Consider the following 19,963-nt stretch of genomic DNA (forward strand, 5'->3'; position numbering starts at 1 on the left):
TGGGCACAGCCCACTTCTTCAGATGACCAGAGTTATGAGTAAGGGATATGAAAACTAAAAATAAATAGGAGAAGGGAAAGGAGCGGGGGAGAGAGAAAGATGCTCTGTCTCCCAATCCCCTTCCTTTTTTTCTCTAAGTATCTGGAGAATGGGTGCTAAACCTAAGCAGCTAAAAATCAAAGTCAGTCGATAGATTGCTAAGGCAGGAAGGATACCACTCAGAAAGCTGTTAGCACCCTCAGTGATAGAGTCCCCGCCATCCTATGTCTGGATTGAATCCATTAGCATGTGAATTGAATTTGTGTATGTAATGTAATTCCAAGCTTTTCCTGTGTGCTTAGGTTTCGCACCCATTCCCCAGATACTTAAAGAAAAAAAAAAGGAACGTGTGTGTGTGTGTGTGTGTGTGTGTGTGACAGAGCATCATTCTCTTCCCCATCTTTCCCTTCTCCTATTTATTTTGAGTTTCCATATCCCCTACTCATAACTCCAGCCATCTGAAGAAGTGGGCTGTGCCCACGAAAGCTCATAGAATCATAGAATAATAGGACTGGAAGGGACCTCGAGAGGTCATCGAGTCCAGCCCCCCGCCCTCAAGGCAGGACCAAGCTCCGTCTACACCATCCCTGACAGATGTCTATCTAACCTGTTCTTAAATATCTCCAGAGAGGGAGATTCCACCACCTCCCTTGGCAATTTATTCCAATATTTGACCACCCTGATCCCACCTATATGATTTGTTCATCTATAAAGTGCTACCAGACTATTTGTTGTTTTTATAGACATAGCCAAAGAGAGACTGCTCTGAACAGCCGACAATCTATGGACCACACAGCTCCCTGGTGGGGGAATGCAGAAACCCACAGGCGGAGGGGTTAGTGGGATGACAGCGGGAGTGGAGGTGCAGAGGGTGAGGGTTACGTGAGGAGGGTGTGGGGTGTCGGGTGCGGACTCTAGCCAGCAGGTGCTTACCTGGGTGGCTTCAGGCTAGCAGCCCGGCAGGTTTCTCAGCCAGGCAGCCTGCCTGCCCCACCCCTGCACATGCTCAAAGCAGCCAGCCCCAGGGGCCAGGTGGGATGCTGTGAGCCTGGGGGGAGGGGAGAGAGGTACTTCATACAGGGCGTATCCTGCAAACAAGAGCTCTCATTGGTTGGAAACTAGTTAAATGCACAACAGTCTAGAGCAGAGTTTCTCAGCCAGTGGTGCGAGTCCCCTCGGGGGTACTTGAGAGAAGTCTGGGGGGTACGTCAACACCACTGAAATGTGGAGAAAACTGAATTTTGTTTCAAGTTTTACAGCATTTTATTATTTTTGTACGTTTTACACCCAAAAACGTCATCGCCCGCCCGGCTACAATAAAGTTGTTTAAACAAATGTGTTGCAATGGTAGAAAAAATAAAGGTGTGTCTGAAAACTGTAGGTATGAGGGGCACTTACAATGTTTTTAAAGGGGTACTTTATAAAAAGAGGTTGAGAAACACTGGTATAGACCAAGCAAGACCCACAGCAGAACAGTCCATAGGTTGAAGGACTCTGCTGAATGCCAGAAAACCCCTTTTTATCATCAGGCTGGGGCAGAGGGGGGTAGGAAGGGGAAGAGCATGGGTCTCCAGCATCCCAGGCAAGTAGCCTAGTCCCTGGACTAAAGATTTTAAGAGAGGATGTCGCCCCTTCTGACAGGTTTGCGTGCTGCTTAGCCTGCCTCACCACCATTCTGGCAAGAAATGGCCGACTGTTGGTCTTAGCCGCCTGACTCCAGGCTGCGGATCCTAAGTGAGCATAGACCAGGCAAGACCCAGAGAGGGGCTTGGGACAATTCACCGCTCTGCTGCGATCACGACATTGTGTCCCAAACTCTGCTCCCCATCCATTCTATAGAGCAGTGTTCCCCAATTTATTTTGGCCGCGGAACCCTTTAAGAATATTGAGGAACCCCTGCCAAGAAAATTTGTCCAAAAAAAAAAGGCATCTGTCTCTTTAAGGGGTGGGGCGGTCCAAGTTCTTGCGGAACCCTTACTTTCACTAGGCGGAACCCCAGGGTTCCACAGCGCACCATTTGGGAAACACTGGTATAGAGAGTTAAGGTGCCCCACACCAATGACTGTGAGCGCCTTGGGTGATGGGCCATCAGGGGATAATTCTCTCCCCCATGTGCAAAGTTGCAGCCCGAGGTCTCCCGTCCTTATTTTGGGTGGATGCAGGGGGAATGTACCCGTCACATCAGCCTAAAGCTAGAGGGGTGTTCTTATTCCGATCTGCAGATCGATTTTATGATGGATGGTTAAATGAATAAACGGGGGGAATGTGTTGATAAAAAAATCAATGATTCTTGGACGCTTGTCCCGACTCTGATCTTAGAACACGTTTCTCCAACCTCTGGCACGTTTTCCTGGAGCCTTTTTGTGCTGGTTTTCACAGGGTTACGTGTTGCTGGCAATCTTAGGCTGGGACCAAAGCAGAGCTGAGCATCAGCAAAGCAGACAAGTGGAGGAAGGAGACTCAGCAGATGATGGAGCCGTACACCAACTGGGCGGAGCACCTCGTGCCAGCCTCCATCATCCTGACCAATGTGGATCAGCTGACGTCCCTCTCTGTCGGTGGGGGAGATGTCTCCATCAACAACAGCCTTTCAGAACAGCCAAAATCTTTCGGGGCTTGCGTGGCGCTCGTGAACGCGGAAGTCTGGTGGTCCTTCTACAACGCCCAAAACATCATGAACAGGATCGAAGGGCACTTCAGAGGGGTCTCCAGGATGATGGCAAAGACTCTCCTGGACTTCTCCCAGGAAGAAGTGGAGAAAACTTCCCCCACGAGTCAGCTAGAAACCAAACTAAGAAGCATGAACAAAACAGCACAGATATGCGAGGACTTGGCACGAAAGCTCAAAACCCCATTCTCTCCTGTGATTAACCTGCTCCAAAAGCTGCTGCAGGCCTTTGAAGCTGCCGAGAAGGGCTGCGAGGCTGAGCTGACGCGTGTACGAGCGCTGAAGGCAACCATCACCGTGAAGCCATTCAAGGAGGAGCCGGAGCCGGATGGAAGGAAGAGGAAACAGGAGCTGGACGAGGCCTTGAAGGATTACAAAAAAGCCTTCCCCACGTGGGGCATGTCTGCTAGCATGGGCTTGATACAGGCTCTAAAAACCGCCCTCACTAACTCCGAGGCAGGACCTGGGGCTATTACCACAGAGCAGGATGAAACTGACCCAATGGAGATGGCTTTCCAAGAAGTGAAGCTGAAGTGTGAGGAGTTGACATCAGCCCTGGAGCAGGAGGAGAGGGAATTTCGGAGCCTCGAGAAGCAAAACCAGGAGCTGTCGGACACTGAATGTGACGCCAAGAAGTGCGAGGTGAGAGAAGGCGAGTTAGAGGCAGCTGGGAGGACCCTGATCCCGGGGATGGAGGCTCTGAGGAGCATGACGCAGCAGTGGGAGAACATGGCGCGATTCATGGAGCGCATCTCTGGGGAGATCAGCTCCTGCTTCACAAACTATTCTGATGCCGTCCAACGATTCCAGCAGCTCACAAACCCCTCGGCAATGGACCAGATCTACAGCCAGACGCTCAGCGCGGCCGGCGTGGCTCAGTTTGTGCAGGAAATCTCTGACACCTACGTCACCGTCTCTAACACACACCTGATGCCTCTGTTGGAAGAGCTGAAGAAAATCACGACCAAGTCTTTCTATGACAGTCTCCAATCCAAGGAAAAGATAGAGGAGACCCAGGAGAAAATCTCCACACTGATGCGGGAGAAGGAGAAAGTGTTCAAGTATTCAGTAAAACAGCAGATGGAGACCATTGAGAAGGAGATAAAGGCCAAGCAGCCTCCAGTGAGTAAGGAGAAGCTGAAGGCGATGGAAGATGCCCTACAGCAGGCAATGAGGGAGCTGTCCATTCAGTAGGAAGATCAATATGAATATGACATCCCAGTGGGGTTCTAGCTATTGGCCCAGCCGCACAATGCTTCATGATGAAGAGATCACAGATTTCTCCTTCCTGTTGCTTTGATTTCTGCTTAGAGCGCTCAACCAGCTGCTTTCTCGACGCTCGCTTGGAAAGCTCCATTCATCTCCGAGTCGATTTTCTTGGGAAAGTCACACCAGGTCCCAGCTCTTCCATCCCCATCAACAACTTTGTAGATTTATTCTTGTCCAAGACGTTATTCTTTCTCCAAGTCTCTAGCTTTACACACCCCATGGGATGTGTCTACCAGCCCTTCCCTTGGGTAGATATTCCACTTTCCATCACCGGGGAGAAGGACGAGGTTTTCTGCAGACTCGTTTTAGGAACTGGGTGTGTGTTAGATGCACTCCTGATGTCCCTAACCCGATATCAGGGACTGTCCTTGTTTCCCTGTCTCACAGATGGGCCATTTCTCCCTCCCCTGGCGCCTGCTGAACCCATAATGAAGGGTCTTGAAGCAGCCTCATTGCAAGAATTGGGTGTAGGAAGATCCTGCTGCTTAGCTTAGTGTAGAGGAGAGATCTCCAGCTGGGAAGGGTTGGAGCTGGAATAGGACTTGGCAGTTGGGAGGAGGGCGGGTAATGACATTTGTTTTGCAGGAGGGAAGGAACAGTTGATCATGCACAAACCCAATGTTCCCTCAATGGGAGAGGAAGAACCAGACTCCCTGACTGTTCCTGACAGAGACGGAGTCAGAAGAAACCTGGACCCAGAGTGCCCTGAAATAGAAGCAGAACTATGGGGTGCTGTGCACACCCCTAACAGTGTCCTGAGGCCAAACGGTGTCACCTGACCCACCAGTGGGGAGAGCTCACTGGGGATTCTACCCTGACCCCCCCCCCCCCCGAGCTGTTCGCTTCCCAGGCAGTGGGTCTCTGGGTTTGTACATGTCCCCTGACGTACCTCAGCCGTTCCCCACCTGCGGCCGCGTAACAAGAGCGGGCAGCAAGAGCCCTTGCCAATGGCCTGGGGACTGAGTTTTGGGAGGGTAGAGGGTTCACGCCATCTCCCTACCCCCTGCAAAGGCTCCTAGTTTATCCCCTGCCAGAGCCTCTGGCCACCCCCCAGCCAGGGAGGGGAGCAGGGAGCAGAACTTTGGGCTGCTGTTTTGCTGGCTGGGGTCTCCCTAGTGCTGGGCATGTTGCTGCAAACAGAGCACCAGTGACTGCAACGTGCCGCCTAATGGTTAGAGCCAGAGACACAGCATTGGGACTCCTCCCCCAGGATGGGAGTGTGGGCTAGTGGTTAGAACGGCAGGCAGGCTGCCTGGGTTTTATCCCTGGCCTGGGTCAAGTAGGTTAGAACACTGGGGTCTGGGTGTCTGGACTCTGGGTGCTTTCCCAACTCCGAGAGGAAGTGATATCTAGTGGTTAGATCAGGGTGGGGGTGGGTTTCGCCCTGCCTCGCCGGGTCCCTGCTGCTCTGTGTGTGGGGTGGCTGTGCTGCTGTGTGTTTGCAGGGCATTTCGGCGGCGATTCGTTGCTGTCACTCTGTGGGGCGCAATCAATAAAGCGAGGGGGGGTGGAAATGACCCAGGCCTCGGGCGTGTCCTCCTGCAGCAGCCGGGTCCAACACGGGCCAAAGGCCCAGCCCCAAACACCAACACGCTGAGCCCTCTGAGAGCTGGGAATCTGGCAACAGCGTGAGATGGGCCCCTCCTGCCCATCTGGGACACACACTGGACCTGTTCTCAGCCTGGGCTGGCAGCCACAGCCCGTTCTCTGCTGCCTGAGGCTTTCCACTATGTGTGTGTGGGGGGGGAAGGAGGGGCGCGGAGTGAGGTCATCCTGATCCTGCTAATGGGACGGACTCATTGGAGGCCACTGGAGAGCAACGGGACGACGATGAAACCGTCTTTCATCCGCTGCAGCTTGGAGGCACTGACAGGGATACGGCTGCCTCCAGTGTGGTACCCTCTCTCGCTGGACACAGATGGGCGAGATAGGGTCATGATCAGCGCCAGAGAAAAACCATCCCCAAAGGGGATTTGTTGCAATTTTCATTTATGAACTGCCTGCGTTTCTGCCCACGGTAAACAAGGTGTGCAAACATTTATGTGAAAAACGTAAGACCTGCTCTGTTGGCGCCCAACGTGGTCCATCTCGCCGAGTGTCCTCTCTCCGACACTGACCACTACCAGATCTTTAGGGGGAGCAAACGTAACAGGGTTATTATCACAGGATCTACGCACATCCTCCCCTCCCAACCATGGGTACCCAGAAGTTCAGGATCACCCCAAGGTTGGGGGCGCATTGGCTATCTTGGCACCTCCGGTCCTTTTCCAACCCCGTTGTACTTTTCTAAGAATAAGCAGTTTTTCCATGACGTTGTGCGTCAAGACGGTGGGATATTTTTGTATTGAAGAGCTCTTTGATTTTTCACCGTTTGGCACTGTGATTGGTGTGTGGAGGTGCTGTATGGTAGCAAGCCTTTCCCAGCCGTGCAATGCTTAGTCTGAGGCTGGGGCGCCCCCCGGCGGCTTCATCAGGCCACTGCAGATGTACTTGTATTGAGTGTCAGAGGGTGTCTACACTAGCCCCGTAGTTTGAACTAGGGGGCTAGTGTAGACATACCCAGGGATTCTCTACCTGTTCACCATGGTGAGCAGCGTGTGCTTCTGTCTGTGTTATATGGGCTGCGTCTGCATGGCACTATATGCCCCCTTCCCCAGCACCATCAAGGGCTGCTGAGTCAGCACTAATTCCCCGGCTGAGCCCTCTGTAAGTCCTAGGAGACCCCCCAGTGGGAGGGACAGTCCCAGCACAGAAAGGGGCCGAGGAGGGGACAGAGTTGGGGTCCCAGATGAGGCCGCACCAGAGGCGTGGCAGAAGGGTGAGAGGCCGGGATGGGAGGGCGCTGGTGCTCGCACTGCAGTGGGTCTCTCTGAGGCTGGTATCGGTCCGGGTTCCCTCTACTTTTTCCCATCCGTGTGTGGAATGACTTTTGTTACGAGCACCACTGCGCGGGGCAGCTCTGAGCCCCTGTGTGGGTGGGGTCCTAGGTATGGGGGGGGGGCTGTGTGTTCATGTAACACTCACATGTGCCCCAGCACTGTGGTGGGAATGTTTTTATACAACTGAAAAGAAATCTTAGTCTCCGATCCCCTCCCCCACCCGAGAGGAAACTTTTGGAGCATCGGCCCGTTGAACTGCCCGCAGGCCATGGGGCTGGGCCCTGTGATCCCTGTGTGGGATAGTGTTGAAGGAAGCATGAAGAGATAGTGTTGATAGTGGGGATAGTGTCCCCCAGTTTGGGAACCTATGATCTAGACCATCCCTGACAGGTGTCTGTCCAATCTGCTCTTCAATATCTCCAGGGATGGGGATTCCACAACCTCACTCAGCAATTTAGTGGTGAGGAACAGTGGGGCTGGAAGGGAGCCGTCAGGTGCAGTAGGCGCTGAGGGGACCAACAAATCCGTGGGGCCAGTAAAGTCTGTACCGGCACAGGCGCTGGAGGCTGTCAGGCGGTGCCGCTTGTGCGGATGGTGCGGGCAGCTTGCTAGCATGCAATGGTGCAGCAGGTGGCAGCACTGAGTGACACAGACGGAGCCAGTTTGCCTTTAGACTGGGGGTGAGCTCACCTGCGCCGGGCCTTGTGCTCCCTGGGTCGTCTCGGTGCCAGACATCCCTGGTGGCTCTGTGCCGGTGCACCGAGGGCTGCCGGTGCCGGAGCAGTGAGGAAGGGGAGCACTTCCTGGAAAACTTAGCCTTGCTCCAGCCCTTCCCTAGGCCCGAAGCTGGGGTCACAGCTGTGTGATGACTTCCCTGGGTGGCAGCCTCAGCTGTCTGAGGAGCAGCTGCCATGTGGCCCTGGCAGTCCTGGGCTGGCCCCGGCCGCTGGAGGAGCCACAGCCACATGCTTCTGGTGTAACAATCTGGCTTTTCTGCATCCATGATGGAAGGCCTGTGCTAGGACTGAACCAAAGCCGCCTTCTGCAGCTAGACTGACGAGCAGCAGCCAGTAGCTGTAGGTCTGGAGACACATCCTCACAGTATCATCTCAATTGTATTACAAAGTGTCACACCAGGCTGTGAGGAGGGACGTTGCCCGGATCGCTCCCCCACTGTCCCCAGATAAAGAAACCGATCTCCAGATGGGCAAAGAAATTTGTGCGTCACGCCGTTCTGTCTGGCAAGAAACTGCTTCTCCATAGAGGATGTGGAATCCTTATCCTATGAGCCTTGTCACTGCACTTTCCTATTGTTTGTCTGTGTGATCTCGGTCTGGTTTGTAACTCTTTCCGTCTGCTGGATAATTAATGTTGCTAGGTGTAAATCAATGAAGGTGGTGGGGTGTGATTAGTTAGGTCATTTTGTTATGATTGGTTAGTAAAATTATACTAAAATAATTGGTTACGGTAGCGCTAAGCAAGACTCAGGTTTCATTATATAAACTGGGGTCCAAGAAAGAGAAGGAAGGAAGGAAGATCAGAAACAACAGAAGGAAGAAAAGGCTGGGAGAGGACCAGGAGGAGGGAGAAGACCTGGAAACCAGAACTCACCTCCGAGACACAGCCTAAGACCAGAGAGACTGACCTTGCCTGGCCAACAAGGGAAGTCTGTCTGCCTGTATCAGGATTGGTGAGCATGACACTGTGCGCTTAGCATGTGTATTCTGTTTGTTTGGTAATTGTCAATAAATAGAGGATAAGGATATTACCATGTGAGGGTCTTTCAGTGGCTAAAAATCTTGCCAACCCAAAGGAAGATGTGCCCTGAGCCCTAGGAATTGGATAAGGGTGGGTGTGTAAATTAATAGGGTTGCACCTTGAGACCTAGGAACGGGGTAAAGATGAGTGTCCCTACAGTGTGGAAGGGAGAGAGAAATTTGAGCAGGTAACAATGGGATGGCCCCACTGTGTGAGGGGGGAAGGGGAGGCTGCGTTCCCACCGTGTGCCTCTCAATCGGCTTGCATGATAGTTATGGCATGGATGCCGTGCAGTGCCGACCCCGGTGACAATCCATTGATCCCACCCAGATGTCCTTAATTCTCCCGGAAGAATCCCTTGGACCACTCAAAAAGGGAAACTGTGAATCGGTCTGTCTTTCTAAATGGTTTTGTGCGTTCTATGTAGAATGGCAGGGCTCTACGTACGTCCAGGGTGCGGAGTGCTGCTTCGCGTGGTGAAGTGTGCGGTTTAGGGTAAAAGGATGGTCAAACGATTGGCTCATTAACATGGAAGTGCAAACAGATCTTGGGAATAACGGCTGGGTGGTGTCTGAGAACAATGCTACTATCCTTGTAAATGGTGTATGGATGGAGGCACCCCCATAAGCGCTGATATCTCACTAGTTCTGTGTGCTAGTGTGATAGCCATGAGAAAAACCAATTTCATAGTCAATGTCTGAAGGGGTATCGTAGTTAAGGGCTCAAAGGGTGGTGCAGTCAAAGTCCCCAGTACGAAATCCATACTCCATGGTGGAGGAAGAGTTTGAAGGGGAAGATTCAAGTTCGTGAGACTTTGATAAATCTTTTTATAAGAGGATGGGTGAATATTGATATGCCGTTATCAGATATTCTGATATGCTAGGTTGTCAGAAGGCAGCAATTGCCGTGAGATGGACTCTGATCGATGCTAAAGCTAATCCTGTTTGTTTCAGGTGCATAGGGTATTACAAGATGCGATGAAGAGGAGCTGCCTGAGGTTCTGTATGGTGCTTGGAACACCAGGAACAGAATCTATGCCATTTAGCCAGGTAAGTAATATGTGTGGTGTCTCTTCTACTGTGGATCAGGACCTCCTTGACCTGTGCGGAGCAGAGGTTCTCGGATGCATTGAGCCAACTAGGAACCACACTGTCAGCTGTAGAGTGTATACTTGTGGGTGGAGAAAGGAGCTGTGGTCCTATGTGAGTAGGTCTGGGAGTAGCGGAAGTAGGAACGGAGTGTAAGGCAACAAGCATGGGAAGAGAGGAAACCAGAGCTGTCGTGCCCATGCCAGAGCTATCAATATTACTGTGGCTCTGTCCACTTTGATTTTCGGAGGGATCTTTGGGATGAAGAGTATGGGTGGGAAGGCATACAGAAGAAGACCTCTCCAGTTGAAGAGAAATGCATCTCCCAGAGACTGACAACCCATTCCTGCTCTCGAGCAATAGAGGTGGCATTTTCTGTTGTCATAAGTGGCAAAGAGGTCTATCAGTGTTGTTCCCCACTGTCGAAACAGAGAGCGAAGGACTCCATGGGTGAAGTTCCCACTAGTGGTCCAGTGTGAAATTCCTGCTTTGGGAATACACAGTTGTGTTGTTGATGCCTGGTAAGTAGGATGCCACAAGAATGGTGCCATTGGCAAAGCACCAGTTCCAAAGCCGGGTTGTCTCTGCACATAGAGATAGGGAGCGTGCACCTCCCTGATTATTTATATAATATATTGTTGCAACATTGTTTGTAAGGATTTTCACTGTAGTGTTGCAAATTTGATTGCGAAAGTACTTGCAGGCGTTGGCAACTGCCCTTAATTCTAGGAGATTTATGTGGAGTAATGCTTCCTAAGGTGATCATCGACCTTGGATGGATATGGTGCCCATGTGTGCTCCCCAGCTGATGAAGGAGGTGTCTGTAGTAATGTGAGGTTGCTGGTGGAAGGAGACTCTGGAGAGGATATTTTTCTCTCTGGTCTACCACCTGAAAGAGGTTCGGACTCTCTCCGGTGGAATCACTGATCTGTGCACGTCGTGTTTTGTGAAGTTGTAAACCGTCGCTAGCCAGTGTTGTCATGTATGGAAATGCAGTCTGGTGTCGTAGCTGCCATGTGACCCATCAATTTGAGGCCTGTAAGTATCTATACTGTGTGTCCGTAGAGGAAAGTGTCTATTAATTCCTGTATTGCTCAAAACCTGTGGATGGATAAATAAGCCCTTGTTGTAGAGGTATTGAGACGAGTGCCAATAAATTCCTGTTCCTGAGTGGGTTGGAGCGTCAATTTGTGCTCGTTGATAAGGAGGTCAAGCAAGTGGAACATTCGTCTGGTGATGTCCAGCATTTTGGAAACTTCTGCTGATAACTGACCCTTTATGAGGCAGTCGTCGAGATAAGGGAATATTATAACCTTTCTGTCACAAGTGGGCAGCGACTACTGACAGTGTTTTTGTGAACGCCCTGGGAGTAGTAGATAGTCTGAACGTATTGTAAGTGGTCTGTGCCAATTGTAAAGTGGAGGAATCCTCTGTGTGCAGGATGGATGGTAACGTGAAAATATGCATCCTGGAGGTCAAGAGCAGCAAACCTGTCATCTAGATCCAGAGATGGCATTATGGGTGCTAGGGTTACCATCTAGAATGACCGTTTTTGGAGATATTTGTTTAGTTCCTTGAGATCCAATATCGGTTTCCATCCTCCTGTTTTCTTTTGTACAAGAGAATAATGAGAGTAAAACCCTCTTCCTCTGAATTCTTCTGGCACTCTTTCCACCGCCCCTATAGATAGGAGGTGGTCGATCTCGTTGCGTAGCAAGTCGTCTTGAGAGGGGTCCCTGAAGAGGGACGGGGTTGGTAGAGTTGTGGTGATGGTAGAATGGACGCAGGCGGTGATGGAACAAGTGGGTGGGGGAGTCCATTCGATGAGTATGTGTCAATGTTTGCATGCTCTCAACCAAGGAGTCAACCTGCTGCTTGTTACTGGGCTGGTTCTGCAAGCGGTTGTTCTGGTTGTGACATCTCTGCGGTGTCTGGTGTGGGTGTGATTGATCAAAAGGACGCTGCTATTGCGGCCACTGCTGTCTGTTGTGGCTGTAGTCATAACGTCTCTGGAAGGGGGTGTAACATCTTCTCCTGTAAGGTGGGGTGTAGATCCCCAGGGTGCGTAAGGTTGTTCTTGAGTCCTTGCTGGAATGAAGTACTGTATCTTTCTTCTCTGAAAACAACTTGTCTTTATCAAAAGGTAATCCTCTACCTTGTTTTGCAGGTCCCTAGGAACTCTGGCCGACTGCAGATAGGACACCCGTCTCATTACTGCAATCATGGCTGTAGTTCATGCCTCCGTGTCTGCTACATCCATGGCTATGTGTAAGCCAGCTCTCATGGAGGCGTAGCCTTCTTGTACGACTGCTTTTAAGATGGGCCTCTTGGACTCAGGCAGGGACTCCATTAGTGTTGTCAGTTTAGTATAATTATCGAAGTTGTGATTCAATAAATTCGCCAAGTAATTTGCTATTCTGAGGAGGAGTGTGGAGGATGTATAAACTTTTCTACCAAATAAATCCAATTTTTTAGTATTCCTGTCTGCTGTGTGGTTTCTGTACTACTGCGTCCACTACCAAGGAATTTGGCTGAGGGTGTGGAAATAAGAACTCAGAGCCTTTGGGTGGCACAAAGTACTTTTTATCTGCTCTTTTGTTGATGGGTAGAGCGGATGCTGGAGGTTGCCATAGCTCGTCAAGTGACCTCAAGAATAGCTTCATCCAGTAGGATAGCTAATTTGGAGCTCTGTAATGTCTGAAGATTTTTAAGGAGACGATGCTGTTTCTCCTTGATCTCCATAAGCTGTAGCTCCTGGCTTACTGCCACCCTCTTGAATAACTCCTGAAGCTGTTTAAGGTCGTCAGGAGGAGAAACATTTCGTGGGATGACAGCTTCATTGGGTGATGAGGATGATTGATCGGTGGGAGATACATCCGGTGGCTGTACTTCCACTACAGACGGTTGTTCTTCCTCCTGTTCAGATTGGGGAGGCTGTGGGGATGCAGGGTTCTGGTCCAAAGCAGGTGGAGCTGGAGCAGTTGAATGTCTAGAAGATGTGCATTCACACAGAGATCTTGGAACAGATCTAGATGTGTAGTGGTAGGAGGGGCAGTGTGGTGAGTAGCACCTGCGATGGTCATGGCGGTCATAACGGTCATCGTGGTGATAATATGAACTATGTGAGGGGGAATGTATGCACGTGTAAGACTGTCTGTATTCCTCCCAATAAGCCGATCTCGGTGATCGTGGCAAGAGGTGTAAGATCTCCTTCGAGGTGGTGATGGAGAAACAGAAAAGCACCGGTGAGAATAGCGAGGCTGCTCCCTGGGTGGAGTGAGAAAGGGAGATGGTAGTCTGAGGAGATCGGTGCCATCTGATCAGCCGGGGTGATATCCTTGGTGACATCGGTGCCAGTGGCAAAGGTGCTGGTGCCGGTGAGAATGTCGGAGATGGAGAGCATGGTGTAAGACTCCGGTGCCGATGCGTTTTTGAGAGTGCCTTCCTCAGTGCTGCCCGATCTGGTGCCAAGGTTGGTGCAGCCCATTCTGGTGCTGAGGTGGGTGCCGGTGAGGGCGATTCGGCATGTATCTGTGCCGGCTGTGTATGCGGCACTGATATGGATGACGGTGCTGGCGGTTTTGGTGCAGGGGCTACTGGTGCCGCAGCCATTGTCAGTGCTGCTGAAAGGCATGCAGTCGGCACCACTGTGTCTGTCTTTTTTGACTTGGAGGCCGCGGCTGAATTGGTAAGGGGAACGGCCATGCCAAACATGCCAGGCTTGCTTCTGAGCCTGTTGATGTCACGGAGGGGGAGAGGCTGATCCCTCTGGCTGAAGAGCATTGTCAAAGAGGATCATACGAAGCCGCATCTCCTTATCTCAGCAGGCCTAGCCCTCAGCTTGCTGCAGTGGGGGCACTTCTGCGGAACGTGAGAGACAACATATGCAGGCCGAGTGTCTGTCTGAGGTGGCCTTGCAGCAGGCCTTGCACTTTTTAAACCTGGGGAAGCCGGGCAAATTTTAACATTTTGTTTTATGTTGTTTTTAAACGTAAGGTTATCTATTGGTACATAGTATAACTATGTATGCTAAGGAAAAGAACTAAGACTTATTAACAACGACTAACTAATTAACTTTATATTTTCTTCTTTTTTTATAAAAAATAACTAAGAGCAGTCTGGAATGAGTAAGAAGAGGCGAAACAACGATATTGACAAACTAAAAAGTTGGAATTCTCTCTCAGATATGTTGACTTGAGGAGAGCAGTTCACTCCGTCTGCGGCCTGAAGCGGTTGAGAGGAAATGGCTAGAACCGGACCGCGTGATGCAAAAGAGCGTGAACGCCACGAGACGCCTCCATGCATGCGCAGTCCGGCCAACTATCGCTGTGAAAAGTCTCTGATCTGTGACACCAGGGCAAGCCCGGCACCTACAGAGGAGCACCCTCGGGGAGATCACTCGAAGAAGAACCTCAGCTCCCGTCCATGGGGACTTTCCCCAGCCCAGCCCAGCCCCTGCCTCAACCGCCTCTTGGTGCCAGTGGCAGCTGCTCACTGCTCAGCACAAATTGCTGGAGGTCAGAAGGTCTCCTCTGGAGCCATGGGGCCAGCAGGTGGGGCCCTGAGCCCCCAAGCCCTGGGTAAAAGCCCAGCCTGTCGGGGGAGGGAGGGTCAGGCAGGATGTGACAGAGACAAGCATTCCCCCAGCTCAGCTCCTTCCCCTCCCTGGATGAGCCATTCCCCCGGCGGGCACGGCAGAGGCTTCAGGGCAATCACAGTGTGAAAACAAGTTTGATATCGTCCATGGAAATCGGCAGGGTCTGGAGTTCCCAGGAACTCCCAGGTGTGTTTGCAAAGCTCTGACACACGCATTTCCCTGGCAATGATCCCGGCCCTTTGCCAAAGTTCTAGGCAAGATTCACGGGTCACAGTGAATACAAGAGGACGCCAGGACTCCTGGGTTCTGTGCCCAGCTCTGGGAGGGCTGGAGGGGACCCACAGGAATGCAGGGACGGACCCTGGATCACACAGGTCATCTCTGGCTGAGCTAGGGTTGAACCCAGCTCTCCTGAGTCCCAGCCCAATGCAAGAAGGTCAAGAGACAGGGAACAGGCGCGTAAGGCGCTAGGCTGGGAGCTGCAGATTTGGGTTCCTGGCTCTGACCCCGATGGAAGATTCTGTCCATCCTCCTTGGGAAAGGGTTTGGGGGGAAGTCTCCTTGCTCAGCTGGGTAGTGACTGAAGTGCCTTCAGCCAGGCCCCTGACAACCCAAATCCAAACAGACTCTGTCCGACACCCCCGGGGGAGTCACTCTTGGAAGCCCCTCCTGGGTTTCCCTCTGCTTAACTTTGGGGCACGTGTGGGGCTGACGGAGATCCCTGCTATCCTGAGTCAGACCTGGTCACACAACGAGCTGAGGGTGAAGTTCGCTGTGTCAGGTCAATGGTATGAGCCATAAGTCTACATGGCCTGGCCCACTGGGCTATCAGGGGTCCAAGTCGATTCCTGTGTCTGCCTGGGCTAGAGGAGAACTGGTCGATTCCACCGTACGTGGCTGGCTTAGGGATGTGCAGACACAGCTCTGTTCACATGGATGTTCTTGGGCTCTGGCAGGTTCTTGGTGCCTCTTGGCCAGACCCCAGCGACCCTCAACTCTGGGCAGTCTTTGCTTCCCCTCACCTGTCTCCCTGGGGCTGTGACAGGCCAGTGTGGGCCAATGGGGGCAGGACATTGAGGAAGGGAGCAGGGCTGGCTGGTAAGAGGGTCCTGAGGAGCTCAGCTGGGGCAGGCTGATTGAACTGCATCTAGAAACACCACGCGAGCAGCCTTGGCTGCACTGGCCGCTCAGCCTGGCGCACACAGTCGCTTCCCAGAGGGCCAGTGAGTGTGGCCAGCACGCAAGGCCTGGAGAGTGGGAAGGGCCGGAGCGGGGGTGCTGGGCTGCGATGGGGCAGGGAAGAGCTGTGGGTGGGGGGCACTGGGGAGTGGAGGTTCTGTGTGTGGCACTGGGCTGTGGTGGACAGGCGTGGTGGTGGGCAGGGTGCTCTGAATTTGTGACAAGGTTGGGGGCAGGGTTGGGCCCAGGAGTCTGGGGCCCTCTGGCCATTGGGGATTGGTGGGGGGAGGTTGTTTTGTGGCACAGCACGGAGCACAGTGCGCCTGTCCACTGTCAGCGCCCTCACATTGGGCTGAGCAGAGCGGGGCCGCCCCTGCCCTCCCATGCCTCGGTTGGCCCCTTGGTCCCAGGACCAAACATTCTCCACCGTGCTCCATTGCACCCACACAGGCCCACAACTAGGTTTGCCATTGGACTTACAAAAGGGTAATCCAACCCTGGAAGGGAGATTTGCAATCAGCAGCAGAAGATATCCCACGCCTATTGGACCAAAGCCTTCGTTCGCTGCCCCGAGGGCCAATTCCCAGAGAACAGAGACACCAATCACCCTGAGCCAGATGGGAATGGTCTGGCATTAGCAGGAGTGGCTTCTACAGGATTCGTTCCTCCAGCCTCCACCTGCCAGGGCCTGGCATCAGGGAATACACAGACACACCTTTATCTTCAATCTTTTGGCTGCCTCCAGTATAGATGTTCAGCCCATGCCGGAGGGCCCTGACCCATGACTGAGGTTCCTGGCAGATGCTGCAATAGAAATCATGAAACTGAATCACAGGAGAGTGGGAATGTTTGTAGGGGTACGTCTACACTGCAGGCTTATTTCGGAACAAGCTATTCCCGAAGAGATCTCCCGGAATAGCTTATTGCGGAATAACGCAACCGCACACAAAAAGCGCATTGAAATTTAGAAATAGAGCGTCCACACTGACTGTATGCTACCTTGCATTTGAGGCCACCTGTAACCAGTTCAGGCAGGGCATTAGGTCAGCAGTGACTTCCTGGAGCTGCTGCCTGAGGCTCTCTGAAAGGTGGACTTAAAGGGACCCTCCCCCCTGGACAGCCGTTTCTCAAGTTCTTTTCCTGCTTGCGGGCATTTGTACTGTGTGCTTTGGTTGCCCTGTTTTTGGACACCACAGCACTCCGAGCCATGGGGCCAGAGCTGCCTCTGGGCACGCAACAGCCCCTATCTGCAGGGTGCCCTCTTGGCTCTGCACGAACACGACCCAGAGCTCTTTGAGGAGACCCTCAGCCTGTGGGAGTGCAGCTCTTTCAGCCACATCCCGCTGTGGAGCGCCACTTCTGGCGGCTGGACACCAGTTCCAACTGGTGGGACTGGCTGGTCATGGAGCGGTGGGATGACCAGCAGTGGCTCCAGAACTTCTGCATGCGGAAGAGGATATTCCTGGAGCCGTGTGCTTGGCTCGCTCCTGCCCTCCCAGGATGGGACACACAGATGAGACCCACCATTCCCCTGGAGAAGCAGGTCACCATCGTGATCTGGAAGCTCACCACGCCGGAAAGTTACTGATCCGTCAGCAACCAGTTTGGCGTGGGGAAGTCAACCATTGGGGACCTTCATCATGCAGGTACAGTGCTCTCAGGCGAGAGTCCCAGGAGAGGGAGTGAAGTGCCGGAAAGGGGAACCCTAAGAAAAGGAGGAGAGGGGGGATGTGGGGAAGCCCCCCTGCGGGCTGTTCTCCAGTCCTGCCCCCCACAGTCTTGCCAGGGGGTGGGCTAAATAGGGGGTGGCTCCTGGTGTGTTGGGGGGGAGGCAGGGAGGGCTCGGGGACCTCCCAAGGGCTCTGGCACCTCTGTGATTCTCTGTTTTGTTTGTCTCCTTCTGCAAGTGGTGCGGACCATCAACACCATCCTGCTGCAGAGGGTCATCCACCTCCACAACGTTGCCGGCTTTGCCATCCTGGGCATCCCCAACTACAGGGGGGCTATTCACAGCCCCTGCATCTCCATCCGAGCCCCCGACCACCGTGCAGCACAGTACATCGACCAGAAGAGATATTTGTGATGGTCCTGCAGGCCCTGGTCAACCAGCACAGCCAGTTCTTGGATGCCTTCTTCAGCTGGTTGGGGAAGGCACAGGACACCTGCGTGTTCAGAAACTCCAGCCTCTTCCACAAGCTGGAGGCCGGCACTTTCTTCCCCGAGTGCACCGCCAGGGTGGGGGATGTGGACATTCTGTGTTTCTGATCATTTTCCATTTTTTTTTCTGTGTTTTTAATGTGTTTCCCACATTATAACTCTTTTGGTTCATTTTTTCTCCCTCCCACCTTTTCACTACTGCAAGAAAAGAGAGAGGCAGAAAAACTGGACAAAATGGGGAATTTTGAAGAAAAAAAGAAGGAAAATTAAAGGCAAAACCCAGATTGTCTAGGAATATTTTTCAAATAAAATATTTTCACTGAAAAAGTTTCAAGGTGCTCCAATTGTGTTATGTCTGGAAATCCACAGGCCTGTTGGCAGAGCTGTGACACACACATTTCCCTGGGAGTTGGGGGGGGGGGGGAACCCTCTCTCTGACAAGAATACCAGCTCTTGGCCAAAGCACTAGGCGAGGTTCATTGGCCACAGTGAATACAAGAGGATGCTGGGAACTGAGGGAGGGGAGTGGGGCTTAGTGGGTGGAGCTGAGGGGGTCTAAGGAAGGACTCCTGGGGTCTGTCCCTGGGAAGGGGAGGGTGGATCTAGTAAGTCCCAGCCAGGGATGGGGCACTGGATTGCTGGGTTCTACACACAGCTCTGATGGCCGGGGGTGGGGACAAATGGATCCCATTGGTGTAGGTGGGGGAGTCAGGTCTCCTGGCCGACCCCCCTCCTGGAACCCTGCTTTGGAGGGGAGGCTAACCCACTAGCCCCACCCTTTGTGCTCAAAGCCCCATGCCAGAGCCATGAACTCTCGAATCCCGGGAAAGGAAAACCTCCTGAGGGACAGGGGACGGGCGCTTAAGGCGCTAGGCTGGGAGCTGCAGATTTGGGTTCCTGGCTCTGACCCCGATGGAAGAATCTGTCCATCCTCCTTGGGAAAGAGTTTGGGGGGTTCTCCTTGCTCAGCTGGGTAGTGACCCAACGTGCCCTCAGCCAGGCCCCTGACAACTCAAATTCAAACAGACTCTGTCCAACACCCCCTGGGAAAGTCACTCTTGGAAACCTCTCATGGGGTCCCCTCTGCTTGGCTTTGGGGCACAAGTGGGGCTGACACATGAAGTCAGTGTAACTAGGATAACTGAATAGAGCTCTGCAAACAAAAGAAGAAGTTGCCTCTTGGATCAGAGCCTGCCTTTGCTGCCTATGGGCCAGTTCCCAGCGAGCGGAGACTCGTCTCACTCTGAGCTGGCTGAGAATGTGTCATCTCCCTAACAGGAGAGACTTCCTCAGACTTTGTTAATTAGTGAACTCAGTTCTTGGACCCAAGGAATAAAGACACCCACCTTTCTCTTCAATCCTCTGGTTGCCTTCGTCATAGAATTCTGTCCCTACAGCCCCTGCCTGAGGGCCCTGGTCCGTGCCTGGGGTTCCTAGGGGCTGCTGCAATAGAAATTATAAATCATATCACAGGAGGGAGGGAACGTTTGGAGGAGGCAACATGTTCAAGTTGGGACAGGTGGGAAAACAGAAAAATGGTTTCATAAATATACGGACATTGCAAATTTGCTACCCCTTGGTAGGGTTCATAGGCTTTTACAATATTTTTTCAACGATTTTATAGAAAATGAGTGTTTCGGATAATTTTAGGGTTTTTTCGGTGCTTCTTTCACCACATTATTACTCTGTCAGCTCACTTCCCTCCCCCTTTTTATTACTGCAAGAAAAGGGAAAGGCAGAAAATTCCTAGCCTTGGGAGAGGATCCAGCTGTGAGAAGCCTTGGGTGTCAGTTCTCCTAGGCTTTATTTCCAACTGTGTCTCGGCTGGTTCACTGCAGGAAGTTTCCAGCAGGGATGCCATGGGGGAATCTATGCAGGAACAGAGCCCTTCGTGGGTTTGAGAGCAGGTTTCTCTCTCACCAGCCAGGCCTAGGGAGGGAGTGTCAGATCCTCCAGATATGCCGGCTCCAGCCTCCCTGTCTCTGAATGAGCAGGCTGGCCTCAGTACGTTCAGTAACAGCAAGTCTGGAGAGGAAACGGCATCTACAAACCCGGATGAGACCAGCTCCCCTGTTGGCTTATGCGCCCAGTGCGGGCGAGGCCTTGGGTGTTTCGCCACTGGGCTGTAAAACCAAACATGGGATTTTACCAAACTGGGTGGGGTTGCGACTTCTTTGGAGGATAGGGACATAATTCAAAATGACCTTAGCAAGTTAGAGAAATGGTCAGAGGTAAACAGGATGAGGTTTAATAAAGAGAAATGCAAAGTGCTCCACTTAGGAAGGAACAATCAGTTCCATACATACAAGATGGGAAGCGACTGTCTAGG

General features: G+C 52.3%; 1 long non-coding RNA gene across 1 annotated transcript in view; it reads right to left on the bottom strand.

Annotated features, from left to right (window-relative positions):
• Positions 1-19,963, bottom strand: part of LOC112545647 (uncharacterized) — a 65,911-nt gene that overhangs the window by 8,432 nt on the left and 37,516 nt on the right. The window contains exons 6-7 of the long non-coding RNA XR_012900235.1: positions 18,981-19,077; positions 16,193-16,281 (exon numbers count right to left, since the gene is read on the bottom strand). This is a non-coding gene — a long non-coding RNA (uncharacterized LOC112545647). The remainder of the gene's footprint in view (positions 1-16,192; positions 16,282-18,980; positions 19,078-19,963) is intronic.

The sequence above is a fragment of the Pelodiscus sinensis genome, unplaced genomic scaffold (genome assembly GCF_049634645.1).
Source record: "Pelodiscus sinensis isolate JC-2024 unplaced genomic scaffold, ASM4963464v1 ctg68, whole genome shotgun sequence".
Classification (NCBI taxonomy): domain Eukaryota; kingdom Metazoa; phylum Chordata; order Testudines; family Trionychidae; genus Pelodiscus; species Pelodiscus sinensis.